Here is a 13,791-nt window from a genome sequence, read left to right on the forward strand (position 1 = left end):
GAAAAATTTCTCAAGAAATGCTATTCTCCCCATTAGGCATGCCGTTAATTACCAATGATCACCTTTATTGTAAAAATTCAAAACCTCAACCTAAACACATTAACATTGAGACGACGAAACCGTTGAGCAATCGCATCCATACCATTGCATCATCATTGTTATTCTTCTTATTATTGATATCATAATTATTTTTATTACTAATTTCCTTCTTCTTTTTTTTTCTTTTGCATTTAGTAAGAAAACTCAAAACTGATGCTCACACTAAAGACCATGAATTTGTGCAAATTATGCTGAGGAATTCGGATGGTTTAGTTTTCGGCATCGATTTCAATCACTTAATATGTAAATACTTAAATTAAACGTCACATGTTATAATGTAAGAAAATCAAAATCCTAACCTAATAACAGAAAGTCATAGGTTTAAACTACTGCGATTTGAACGATATCTATAATTTTTTTAGAAATTATTGTTTGACGTTGAAAATGAAAATAGTGCAACCCGATCCTTTAAAATGGCAAATGTTTATTTATTCATTAATTCAAGCAATTAATGTTCCTGCAAAGGATGAATGCAGATTTAATATCCAAATAGGCATATTCCCTAGATTTTGATCTTAACCTATTAAATGACTTGTTAGGAGGAGGAGCCAAATATACAGGTCATTGCAAAAATACTGTGACGTATAGCGTAAAAATAAAGAGTTTAAACTTAAGCGCAAATTTATACTGCGCCGGTGTGCGTTGCCATGCTTTTTTTAAATCGCTGTTACGTACAAGCTATTTGCGTTATCAAATTAGATATGGTATATAGTTTTCCGATTCATTGTGATATATAACAATAAGTGATAGTTTGAAAATTCTTCAATTGACAGCCCCAGTCCGGTTTATTTTTGATCATCCCTCATATGTCCTGAAGACTTTAAAATAAATTTCCATTTTTAGACATACATATATATTTATAAGGAGGATTAAGTATATGCACTATTTACATTGACATTCACAGGGACACTGATCATTCCCACTACACTATAGTCAATCAGGATGATAACGCTTTATCAGACATTCGTGCTTACTTTATAGGCGGGGCTTAATATGCTAAGTGTTCTATCCTATGATTCAAATTATCAATTAGCAACAAAAAAAGGTCTTCAAATCAATGAAATTACTTAAACCTTATTCTGATAGCGACAATATCATAATACCTTTAAGACGTTGCCAATCAGGGTTATAAATGAAAAAGGGAGACAAAAGAAAAATACTTATCTATTGAGAATTGAATTTCAATTGTATCTTTCTAGAATAAGCTTTCTAGCGTCAAGATTACATTACTAGTATATAGCAGCTCAAAACCTCGATATTTAGGTTCATTAAAACAAAGATACTTTTTGTTAAATGGCAATTACAGTAAAAAAATAACTATGAGAGCGTTAAAAAGTAAAATAATACTATTTTTAATCATGATTTTAACATGAATTTACATCTTGCGACATTTAACGGCAGTGTTGCGACATTTAACGGTATGGGAAATTCTTGCGACATTTAACGTTAACATTGCGACATTTAGCGGCAAATGATTTTGGGACATTTAGCGGCGGTTGCGACATTTAGCGGCAATGGTGCGACATTTAGCGGTAAGTGCGACATTTAGCGGCGTTGCGACATATAACGGCGCCACAAACATGCAAATGGGGACTGTAATAAGCTCGTGTATGGTGCCATGCCAGTGTTCATGGTGTTAGACTTCTAAAAAATCAGTAAACGGCAAATCTAATTTTGGCGGCTTCTTATTTATACAAGGGTTATCCACGGGGGAGGAAGTGTTACACGAGGGATGAAATTCTTGTGATAACTTGTCAAGGAGTTCTTGTGATAACTGTCACGGAGTTCGTCGGAAAACTACTGTATATACTGCAAAACACTTGTCAAAAATGGTAATTTTTATCTTTAAAAAGTGAGTTTTAGGTGCTTAATTAAATTTTAATGATTAAGCTTGACTTATATAATGTATTATGTGTCAAAAACTAATTCATAGTCCATTTTTAATCGCATCTTGCTTAAAATCTGGTAGTTTAAAGTAAAATTTCCAAATTATTTGCCAATTCGCAAGTATTGACATGTTTATTTCAAGTCTTCATCCTTTGCCATACATAATTACCTAATTCTATATAATGCAAAATTGCAAACATAAAGCCCCGGGTAACAAATTTATACCCGATTTTTCAAATGTTCTGGAGTTCTTATGATAACCTTTGTTACTGCAAATGTGTTCTTGCGCTAAATCACGGCGTGTTTTAGCGTTTTTAATTATTAAATAAGGTTGTAAATACTTATGAAATATAATACGCTCATCCTTTGCACAAAAATGTGGATAAAATGTTGGTCTTGAGTGTCTGCAAAGGATAAACAGGTGATAGACTATCATCTACAGTAAAGATTGAATCTGCGGCAGTATCATAGTCTAAACCACAAAACAAAAATGTCTCAAAACTTGCACGTTGTTCACAACCATCTTTCTTAAGCAAATAATATATAGTTGTGCATCGATTATCTAAGGGCTAAGTAATTTGTATCATTTTATACCATAATAAACAAGTACATGTATAAAACCAGGATAATTTCTTCAAACCTTGTTTCCAAAATTACGACAATATGATAACAACTCAACTGCGGTTGGCTCTATAACTACCGATCTCTCGAACAAATTTGCAAGTCCCTCCGGGTTCGAGCGAAAAAAGTTAGTAAAATATATTTTTGTTATCAATTACAGCAAAATCAACAGAGTTTCCTCCACTAAAATTACATAGGGGAAATACCCATCAAACATCGGCAGAAAAATATACATGAAGACACCATACTTGAGCGCATTTTATCATGAAAGCCAATGCTCTACATCAATTCTTTTTCCAGTCTACGAAATCTTCATCAGCAGAAATACCATAAAAAGAAACGGGGATAAGATATCTCAGTAATATCTCTTTAACTGAAATGCACTCAAAACCAACATTACATATCCTCATTCTTGTGCAAAAAATGAGCGTTCTACATTTCATAATGAATAATAAAAAACGTGCCGTGATTTAGCACAAGAAACACATTGGCAGTAACAAAAGTTATCATAAGAACTCCAGGACATATTTTGAGTTATCACAAATACTCCGGGACATTTGAAAAAATCGGGATTAAATTTGTTAGGCGGAGCTTTATGTTTGCAAATTTGCATTATAATTAGGTAATTATGTATGGCAAGGATGAAGATTTGAAATAAACAGGTCAAAACTTGCGAATTGGCAAATAATTTGGAAATTTTACTCAAAACTACCAGATTTTAAGCAAGAGGCGATGGAAAATGGACTATGAATTCGTTTTTGACACATAATACAATTTGTAAGGCTAGCTTAATCATTAAAGTTTAATTTAGCACTTAAAGATGAAAATTACCATTTTTGACGAGTGTTTTGCAGTATATACAATAGTTTTCCGACGAACTCCGTGACAGTTATCACAAGAACTCCTTGACAAGTTATCATAAGAACTCCATCCTTTGTGTAACAGTTCCTCCCCCGTGTTATCAACAACAAAAAATAATATAAAAACATCTGTGATATACCGTTAAATTACGACTGCTACTTAAATCCATGTTTGTTGATTTTCTGTTGATGTGAGCAAAAAAATGGAGTTTCACATGTAAATAGGAAATGTACTCTCGATTTCGGCACAATGAGGTTGCTTTCTTTTAAGCTAATAAAGCTCATTTTGGTCGCCTGGACACCAAAAAAAAAAAAAAAAAAAAAAGAACTGGGGTCGCTATGAAACCTATTTTATTAAACAAATGTAGCTATTTCTGTTTCTATAAAATTTATAAAATGCAGCTTTAAGAGGTGCTGGAAACATTATAAAACTTTTAAGTCATATCTACACCATTAAAGACTACAATTGCTCGGAGTTGAGCTTTTGTCAGGACATGATTTGTCAACTGTAAACAGAGTAAAAAGGGGGATTTAGAAATCACAGTTCATTTCTGTCTCATCGCCGCATTTTAATGCCCTGTCGTTTTCTTGGAATTTATTCCTGAATCATTCACGAAACGATTTGTTTACATTCAGTTATAAAATATGGATACGTTCACGCTCTGCCAGTCTGGTAACAAACAATTATGGCGTTTTTTTTTTGCCAAGCAGTACAAACTAGGTCACAGCTGCAGATGCATGTGCCATTATCATCAACATACGGTCATAAACAATGGATATGGTTGATAACGTTATCATCTAACAGTTCGAAATATAGTAAAAATTGACTGCTGAGAATTTCAAAAGACTGTATATTTCGTATGTCACGGTTCAGAACTGTTCACTATTTAGGGGAGATGATGTCTAAGCGGCTTGATAGCTCAGTCGGTAGAGTCGCGAAACGGTATTACGAGGGTCCCGGGTTCGAGTTCCGGTCAGGCAGCACATTTTTCTCACCCTGCGACATTTAGCACAACGTGACTGAATATAGCTCAGAGTTTAATTTACATTGCTCTGTAACTCTGTGAAATTCGAGGAAGAATTTCAATATAGCAGGGGAGTATGTCACGGTTCAGAACTGTTCACTATTTAGGGGAGATGATATGTAAGCGGCTGGATAGATCAGTCGGTAGAGCCACGGTACGGTATTCCGAGGGTCCCGGGTTCGAATCCCGGTCAGGCTGCACATTTTTCTCACCTAAATTGTGAACAGTTCTGAACCATGACCCCCACACTGGCCACCAATGTCGTATGGTTCTTCCCTTTGCTAGGAATGGCTGTTTATGCATGTGAAGGACATAAAACAAACGCCTTGATTATATAATAAATAGACAAACAATTTCTCGCGCAAACCTAGAAATATATTTATATCAAAGTGCGCATGCATGAGATGGTTGTTCTGGGAAGTTTGTAAAAAGTGAGGCCCGGCATGCAAGTTATGTCGAAATGAAATATAAGTAATATAATAAAGTTGTTACGATGAAAGATGATGAAATGGAATAATACAGGAATGATATAGGATAATGGATTGTACATGTATATCGGACTGTAGAGAAATATAACACATACAAGATATAAATACAAGGACAAAACAATGCATAAACACGATATTCGTAACGAAGAAGGAAAAACGAATATCGACCACATGACACGTATAACTAGGTTGCTTGTATGAGTAGGTTACTTGACATTAAAAGTATATTGTACACAGAGGTGATATTTTGAAGAAGATACACGATAAAAAAAAATCATACATGTACATATTATAATGTTATTTTGGCCACATTGTGTCTCCAGGTAGTTGTTTTTTTCTTCTGTGTAATCGAATCAAATAATATGGTACTAGTTTTTAGCTCGACTATTCGCAGAATAATCAAGCTAATGCAGTCACCCATTTGTCGGCGTCCCTTTGGTTAAGTTTTTGCGTGTAAGCTGGTATCTCCATACCTTCTAAAAGGATTGGACTTAAACTTCACACACTTGTTCTTTGTGATTATCTAACATGATTGGCACAAGTCTCATAACTCTGATTTATTTTGCATATTTATGCCCCTTTTATGACATAGAAATTCTTGGTATAGTTTTTGCGTGTAAGCTGGTATCTTCATAACTACTGAAGGGTTTGTGCCTTTTTTGGGACAATTTTATGTATTCATAATAATAAAGCAGTGATTTACTCGATAAAACATCTTAATAACAAGCCTTTGTACCTTTTCGGACAATTTTATGTATTCATTGAGGTAAACATTATTATACTCAATGAAACACTCTTGTGACAACTTTTTCAAATAGTCGAGCCTTACTGTCCTCCGACAGTTCTTGTTGTATATTCACTCAGCAATGACGTTCTTTACATCGGAACAGGTAAAGCCGCGATAATCAGTAAAAAATGGAAGCCCAGTTGATCATTTGTTACTCGACATTTTTTTTAAGTAAAGGTATTGCTATAGTCCTGCGGCGTTGCCGTTGCCGTCCGCAAACTTGTACCTGGATCATAACTTTTTAAGTATTGTCTTCATACTTAACCACAACAACCCTTAGGACAAGACCTTTCAGTAGGCCAGACTAACCTTGATCTTCATCCATAAATGACGTTGATGTTCAAGGTCAAATGTCCAAATGTCTATTATTGGCTATAACTTTGTTATTTTTGAATGGATTGTCTTCAAACTTGAACCTAATAATCTTCAAGAATAGTCCATTAACCCATTACGTTATAAACACGCATTTTAACGCCTTCCCCCCCTTTTTGTTGTCTCAAATGGTGAAAAAATGCCTTATTTAGGCCCCCAACACTTGTTTTTGTTTGAGAAATGTTGTTAAAAAAAGTGACCACTTTTTCGGCGCGGCCCCCAACCAAAAGATACATCAGGGGGTTGACAGAAGGGGGATGTGCCCCCTTGTGTTTGGGGGGTTTGAAGGGGGCGGAGTCCCCCTCATCGCCAAGAAAATTTTGGACTTGTGAGAGGCTATAAATGACCCCAGATTGATCATAAGGTAACGTTTAACCAACGCTGAAAAGCATTTGACTCTATCTCAATCCATTGACAAGTTGCAGCACTTTGAAATCAATTTTGATGGAAAAAATCGAGGCAAAATAGTGATTTTTGGCAATTTTGAGATGTCCCCTCGTTGCCATGGTAACAGAAAATTTAAGCCTGATCATGTTGTTGCAAGGGCAATGGTCCAGTCAACATTTGTGCCAAGTTTGATTAGTGTTGAAGCAGTTTTTATAGTATTATAGCAATTTGAACTTGTAACGGGAGACTTTTCAATGAAAACAGCCATTTTTGAAGCAATGGGTTAAATAAACCAGATAGACCTTGACCTTCACTCATAAATTACCTTGACTTTGAAGGTCAAATTATTGAAATTTTTATATATTTATAAAATTTATATTGTTATCGAAAGGAAAAGTCACAAAAGTACCATTTCGCAAGTACGTCCGTCCGTCTGTCCGTCACAAAACTTGTCCGGACTACTCCTCATAAACTACTGGTGCAATTTCATCCAAACTTTACAAGAATGATCATAACCCAGTCTTGTTGTGCATATCGTCAGCATTTTCCAGTTCAATGATTTTTGTCTGAGTTATGGCCCTTCAATATTTTTATGCTCCGGGGTATATTGCTTTGCATTTGTCCGTCTGTTGGTCCGTAGACTAAATGGTTTCCGATCAATAACTAAAGAACGCAAGGCCTAGGAACTTCAAACTTATAATGATGATTGTTCATGACCAGTAGATGACCTCTATCGTTTTTGGGGTCAAAGGTCAAGGTCACATTGACCTTGTAGGCAAATAATGGTTTCCGATCAATAACTTACGAACGCTTAGGCCTAGGCACTTCAAACTTTGTATGGTGATTGCTTATGACCAGTAAATGACCACTATAGATTTTGGGACCAAGTTGTCAAAGGTCAAGGTCACATTGACCTTGTAGGTTAAAACGGTTTCCGATCAATAACGAAAGAACACTTTGGCCTACGAAATTCAAACTTGGTATGATAATTGATCATGACCAGTAGATGACCCCTTTTGATTTGGGGTCAAAGGTCAAGGTCACATTGACCTTTAGGTAAAAATAGTTTCCGATCAATAACTAAAGAACGCTTAGGTCTAGGAACTTCAAACATGGTATGATGGTATGATGATTGTTCATGACCAGTTGATAACCCCTATTGATTTTGATGTCAAAGGTTTTGATGTCCGAAAACTGCAACTAAGCCAAAAATGGTTGAAAAAGTAAAAAGGATTTGATTGCTATTGATCAATTTACGACTAGGTATATAGCTAAATGCGTTGGTATCTCTGTCAGAGCCACTCATATAATTCTCAGACGTGATTTAAAAATGAGAAGGATAAGTGCCAGATGGATATCCCATCTCCTTACAAAAGAGCAAAAACTTGCTCGGGTAAGAAACACAAATCTCCAAACAATTGTTGAAACAGATCCCAAACAAAATTTGAGCAACCAAAGGGTGTCAAAGACCTTGCATAGCAAAACGCACCATGAGGTCAAAAAGGTCATATATGTAATTTTCTTTACCAGTAAAGGACCTGATATTCAAATTGCCGTACCAAAGGGTAAATCTGTCAATACCATGTTTTACAAAGGCAAGGTCCTTCATAAATTAAAGAAACATTTCAAAAACCGTCGACCAGCAACTGGTCTCTGTGGTGTCAGGTTGTTGTATGACAATGTATCGTCAGACAAAGCGGCCATTGTACGAGAATATCTGAAACAGGAAAAGGCTGTTGAGCTTCCTCACCCTCCTTATATGCCAGATCTTGCCACTTCTTTCTATTTCTGAGGCTAAAAAACACCTTGCTGGAAGAAAATATCAAACGCAAAAAAATCTCGGTTCGGCTATTTTCCAGTGTCTTAACAGTATACATCAAAATGATTATGAAAACGCATTTAAAACTTGGCTTAACAGACTAAAACTTTATGTATCACATGGTGGAGAGTATTATAATTATTTTTTGCACTGTTTGTTACGCACTTCTGAAAATTGACCCAGTTGCATTCGTATTTGAACACTTCTCGTGTATTTACTAAATTGCTTTTCGCAATCATTGCTTTTTGCTATCTTAATAAGTGCTGTGCTACATTGATTTTAATTATCATCATTCAAAATATATTCTATACTGCGCTGCATTTAGTTATCATCGTAATTAATAACCGCTATATTTATTTGCGCTTGGTTATCATGTTAATTACTAAGGGCTACATTGATTTGTTTTGGTTATCATGGTAATTACAAAGCGCTATTTTGTTTAGCTTTTGGTTATCATGGTAATTACAAAGCGCTATTTTGTTTTGCTTTTGGTTATCATGGTAATTACAAAGCGCTATTTTGTTTTGCTTTTGTGTTATCATGGTAATTACAAAGCGCTATTTTGTTTTGCTTTTAGTTATCATCGTAATTACAAAGCGCTATTTTGTTTTGCTTTTGGTTATCATGGTAATTACAAAGCGCAATTTTGTTTTGCTTTTGGTTATCATGGTAATTACAAAGCGCTATTTTGTTTTGCTTTTGGTATCATGGTAATTACAAAGCGCTATTTTGTTTTGCTTTTGGTTATCATGGTAATTACAAAGCGCTATTTTGTTTTGCTTTTGGTTATCATGGTAATTACAAAGCGCTATTTTGTTTTGCTTTTAGGTATCATGGTAATTACAAAGCGCTATTTTGTTTTGCTTTTGGTTATCATGGTAATTACAAAGCGCTATTTTGTTTTGCTTTTGGTTATCATGGTAATTACAAAGCGCTATTTTGTTTTGCTTTTGGTTATCATGGTAATTACAAAGCGCTATTTTGTTTTGCTTTTGGTTATCATGGTAATTACAAAGCGCTATTTTGTTTTGCTTTTGGTTATCAAGGTAATTACAAAGCGCTATTTTGTTTTGCTTATTTGGTAACTTTTAATAGTCATTTTGTTTTGCTTTTGGTTATCATGGTAATTACTAAGCGCTTTTTTGTTTTGCTTTTGATTATCATGTTAATAACTTAGCGCTATTTTGTTTTGCTTTTGGTTATTTGGTAATTATTAAACGTCATTTTGTTTTGCTTTTGGTTATCATGGTAATTACTAAGCGCTATTTTGTTTTGCTTTTGATTATCATGTTAATAACTAAGCACTATTTTGCTTTGTTTTTTGTTATCAAGGTAATGGCTAAGCGCTATTTTGTTTTGCTTTTGGTTGTTTGGTAATTATTAAACGTCATTTTGTTTTGCTTTTGGTTATCATGGTAATTACTAAGCGCTATTTTGTTTTCCTTTTGGTTATCATGGTAATGTGAGTACAAATGATTTCGTAGAACATTTTAAGAATATTTCTAATACAATGCAAAATGACTTTTCATTTGACGATGTACATGAAGTGAAGTATGAGGAGGTAAACATTGATGAGCTTGATCGTCCTTTTGATATTGAAGAGGTTACAAAAACAATTGCATCTATGAATAGGGGCAAAAGTTGCGATTATGACAGGAATGTAGCTGATTTTTTCATCGATTCTAATAGTTTTATCTCCCCATACCTTGTTTCTATTTTTAATAAAATTTATGATTCTGGTTTATACCCAGAAGCTTGGTGTAAGGGTATAATTGTACCAATTCACAAAAAAGGCGATGTAACAAATCCTTCTAATTACCGAGGTATTACCCTTGTGAATGTTATAGGTAAAATATTTTCTTTATTGCTTAGAAATAGATTGAATAAATGGTGTGAGCAAAATCATGTATTAAATGAAACACAATTTGGTTTTAGAGATAATCATTCTACCGCTGACTGTATATTTTTAATTCATTCCATCATTCAAAAAGTGTTGTCTAATAAATCGAAATTGTATTGTGCATTCATTGACTATGAAAAAGCGTTCGACACAGTTGTTAGAGATGCCTTATGGGTAAAGCTTTTAAAACAAGGTGTCAGCTGTAAAATGGCATATGTATATGCTTCTTTTTGCTGATGATATTGCTTTATTCACAACTAACCCTGAATCTTTGCAAGCTCAGTAAGATGTTGTTAATAACTATTCTATTAAATGGGGCCTTAAAATAAATGTTAATAAAACAAAGATATGTATTTTTGAGAAAAGAAGACAAGTAAATAATTTTGTGTGGAAAATTAATGATGAAGAAATTGAGGTAGTAGATAATTTTACTTATCTTGGTGTAAATTTTACTTATACAGGAAACATGAAAAAGTCTGTTAAAGCATTGTCAGATCAAGCTCTTAAAGCCTATAATTCACTTTTGTCTCTTTTTGATAAAGTAAATTTTGATATAAAAATGAAGCTTGCACTTTTTGATTCTTTGGTTGTACCAATTATTCTCTATAGCTCTGAAGTATGGGGTATTTATGAATTTCCTGAAGTATATAAAATACATATAAAATTTTGTAAACTTGTTTTGGGTGTTAAACAACAAACTCCTAATTTAGCTGTTCTTGGTGAACTGGGTAGGTACCCACTTTCTGTTATTTGTAAAGAAAGAGCTATTAAATATTGGTTAAAAATAATGAAAAATCAAGATTCACCTATATATATAGATCATATTTAGATCTTAGCAATGGAAATAATGTGAATTGTTGGGCGTATAAGATTAACAACTGATTGACAATTTAGGCTACAGTAATCTTCTAGTGAATTTTAGGCAAGATGTAAATTATTTTCCTGCTATGAAACAACGTATTAGAGATCAGTTTATACAATCTTGGAATGAGACAACATTGAATATATCTAAATTAGATTACTATAGAAAGTATAAAATATGTTTTGGTTATGAAAGATATCTGAGCATTATAAGAAATGATAAATTACGAAAATGTTTAACATGTTTCAGAATGTGTTCTCACAACCTAGAAATTGAATTCGGAAGATTTAGTGGTTCACAAAGAGACGAGCGAATCTGTAAAATGTGTAATACAAAAATGATTGAATCAGAGTATCACTTTTTATTAACTTGTCCTGCATATGTTGATTTGAGAGCTAAATATTTGGGTAATTGTTCATGGCCCAATGTACATAAATTTGTTAATATTATGTCTTGTAGTAGTAAATGTAAGCTGTATAAAACTGCAAAATACATATATGAGGCTTTCCAGTTAAGGAAGATATGTCTAGAAACGGAAGCTGCTTCTTAAACTTTGAAAATGTACACGTTTGTTTGTATGTTTATATGCTTATCTTGTAAACTATGTATGTTATATGTCTTGGCCATATTCGTCATTTGTATTTGTTAAATTGGCCAAAGGTATGTTAAATATGCCGATTTGCCAAATAAAAACTGAAACTGAAACTGGTAATAACTAAGCGCGATTTTGTTTTGCTTTTGGTTATCATGGTAATTACTAAGCGTTATTTTGCTTTTCTTTTGGTTATCATGGTAATTACTAAGCGTTATTTCGCTTTGCTTTTGGTTATAATGGTAATTACTAAGCTATTTTGCTTTGCTTTTGGTTATTATGATAATTACTAAGCTATTTTGCTTTGCTTTTGGTTATTATGATAACTACTAAGCTATTTTGCTTTGCTTTTGGTTATTATGATAATTACTAAGCTATTTTGCTTTGCTTTTGGTTATCCTTGTTCTTAATTAGTGTTATACTGCATTGTCATCAATGGTTATTATCGTTGTACCTTTGTGCTACTGCATTGATTATGGTTATAATGATTGTTTTTCTACGCCTGCAAATGCTTATTATGCAATTAAATGTGTATACTAAACACCACTAAATTCGCGTCATCACTTATTTCACGGAAATGGCATTTTTCCATGTGACTAGTGTTAAATTGGTCAAAATTGGCATATTTTAGTCATACACCTAAACGACAAAGTTTTTCAGCAAAATGTTTAAAATTTGTACTTTTTTACGCTAAAAAGAAAACATTTTACTCATATCTGCAAAAAGCCACGTACAATAGTCCATTAAAATGTGTGCATACGTCTGAAACAATCATTATTTTCTAAATTTTCTTGTTTGTTGAAAAAATATTTTTAGTTACAAAGTAAAGATAGTTTTAATATTTAAAACTGAGAAATATAACATTTAGTAATTTTAATTGAAACAGTGTATCATCGTTTATCACGATTTATGATTCAAAATGGCCGGCCTATAATATACGTCTTGATCATTCATTGTTTGTTAGTTCCTTCTTGTTTAAAGCGTTAAGTACCGTGTACTAAGAGAAGCACAATATAATATGTTTTGTCAGTGTATATCTATTTTGGGTTTCATGTCATCATTCTTATTCATAAGCTTAATAATAACATTACAACACAATACAATTTACATTTATTGACATAAATCTTATTTTCGAATAAAATAATAACTTAGAGCTTAAAGCTATCATGGGAAACATTTTAAGAATTTCAGAAACAAAATCAAACATATCATTTTGTTATGACAATAAGATACAAGTACATGTCGTCATAAATATATTTATGCAATATATATTTCAAGCAATTATACATACTGTAATCTTGTTCATTTGTCTTTAAGTAGCTCTTTTATACCCCTGAAGAATTCATATATACAGATATAATATCTTGATTTTAATGCTTCATTCTTACAGAATAATGACATGAGCTCGACAAGCTGTCATCAAAATGAATGCATAGTACGGGAAATCGGTTTTTGTTGTAATGATCAATATAAGAGAAGAATATACGAAGTAAAACTCATGTTAAAGTTTAAATCTTAATGTTGAAGTTTAAGAATATTTTCAATGTACCTGTGAAGTTTGAGATCCGAGAACTAATCGGTTGTCAAGTGATTGATCGCAAACAGTTTTCACATAGAAGGATAATGTGACCTTGAACTTCCAGACCCTTGACCCTAAATCCAAAAGGGTTCATGTACTGGTCAAGGCCAATGTACCAAGTTTGAAGGCCGTGATTGTTAAAGGTCCTAAATAAATGCATATATTTTAATGATTACATATAATGAGTTTAAACATTTGCAGTACATATTTAACATATTTTTGGATGTTTGAAAATTGTTTTAGATGAATATTCGTTTTAACGTTTTTCTTGTTTTAGCTCTGATGGCCATATTGTGCAGCAGACCGGATCTATTTGAGCAATTTTTGGAGGGAACTATCCTAGAATTATTCCTGTGCAGTTTCAATACTATCTGTGTATGAATTGGGGGGAGATTTAATTTAATTAAACATAACGACGGACGATAGACGGCGGACAAAGGGTATCACAATATCACGTTGTGCTCAGGTGAGCTAAAAAGTAGTGATAGGAATACAACATGTATTTTATGATGC

This window comes from Ruditapes philippinarum, unplaced genomic scaffold, assembly GCF_026571515.1.
Source record: "Ruditapes philippinarum isolate M1 unplaced genomic scaffold, ASM2657151v2 ctg1430_1_1_1_1, whole genome shotgun sequence".
NCBI lineage: Eukaryota > Metazoa > Mollusca > Bivalvia > Venerida > Veneridae > Ruditapes > Ruditapes philippinarum.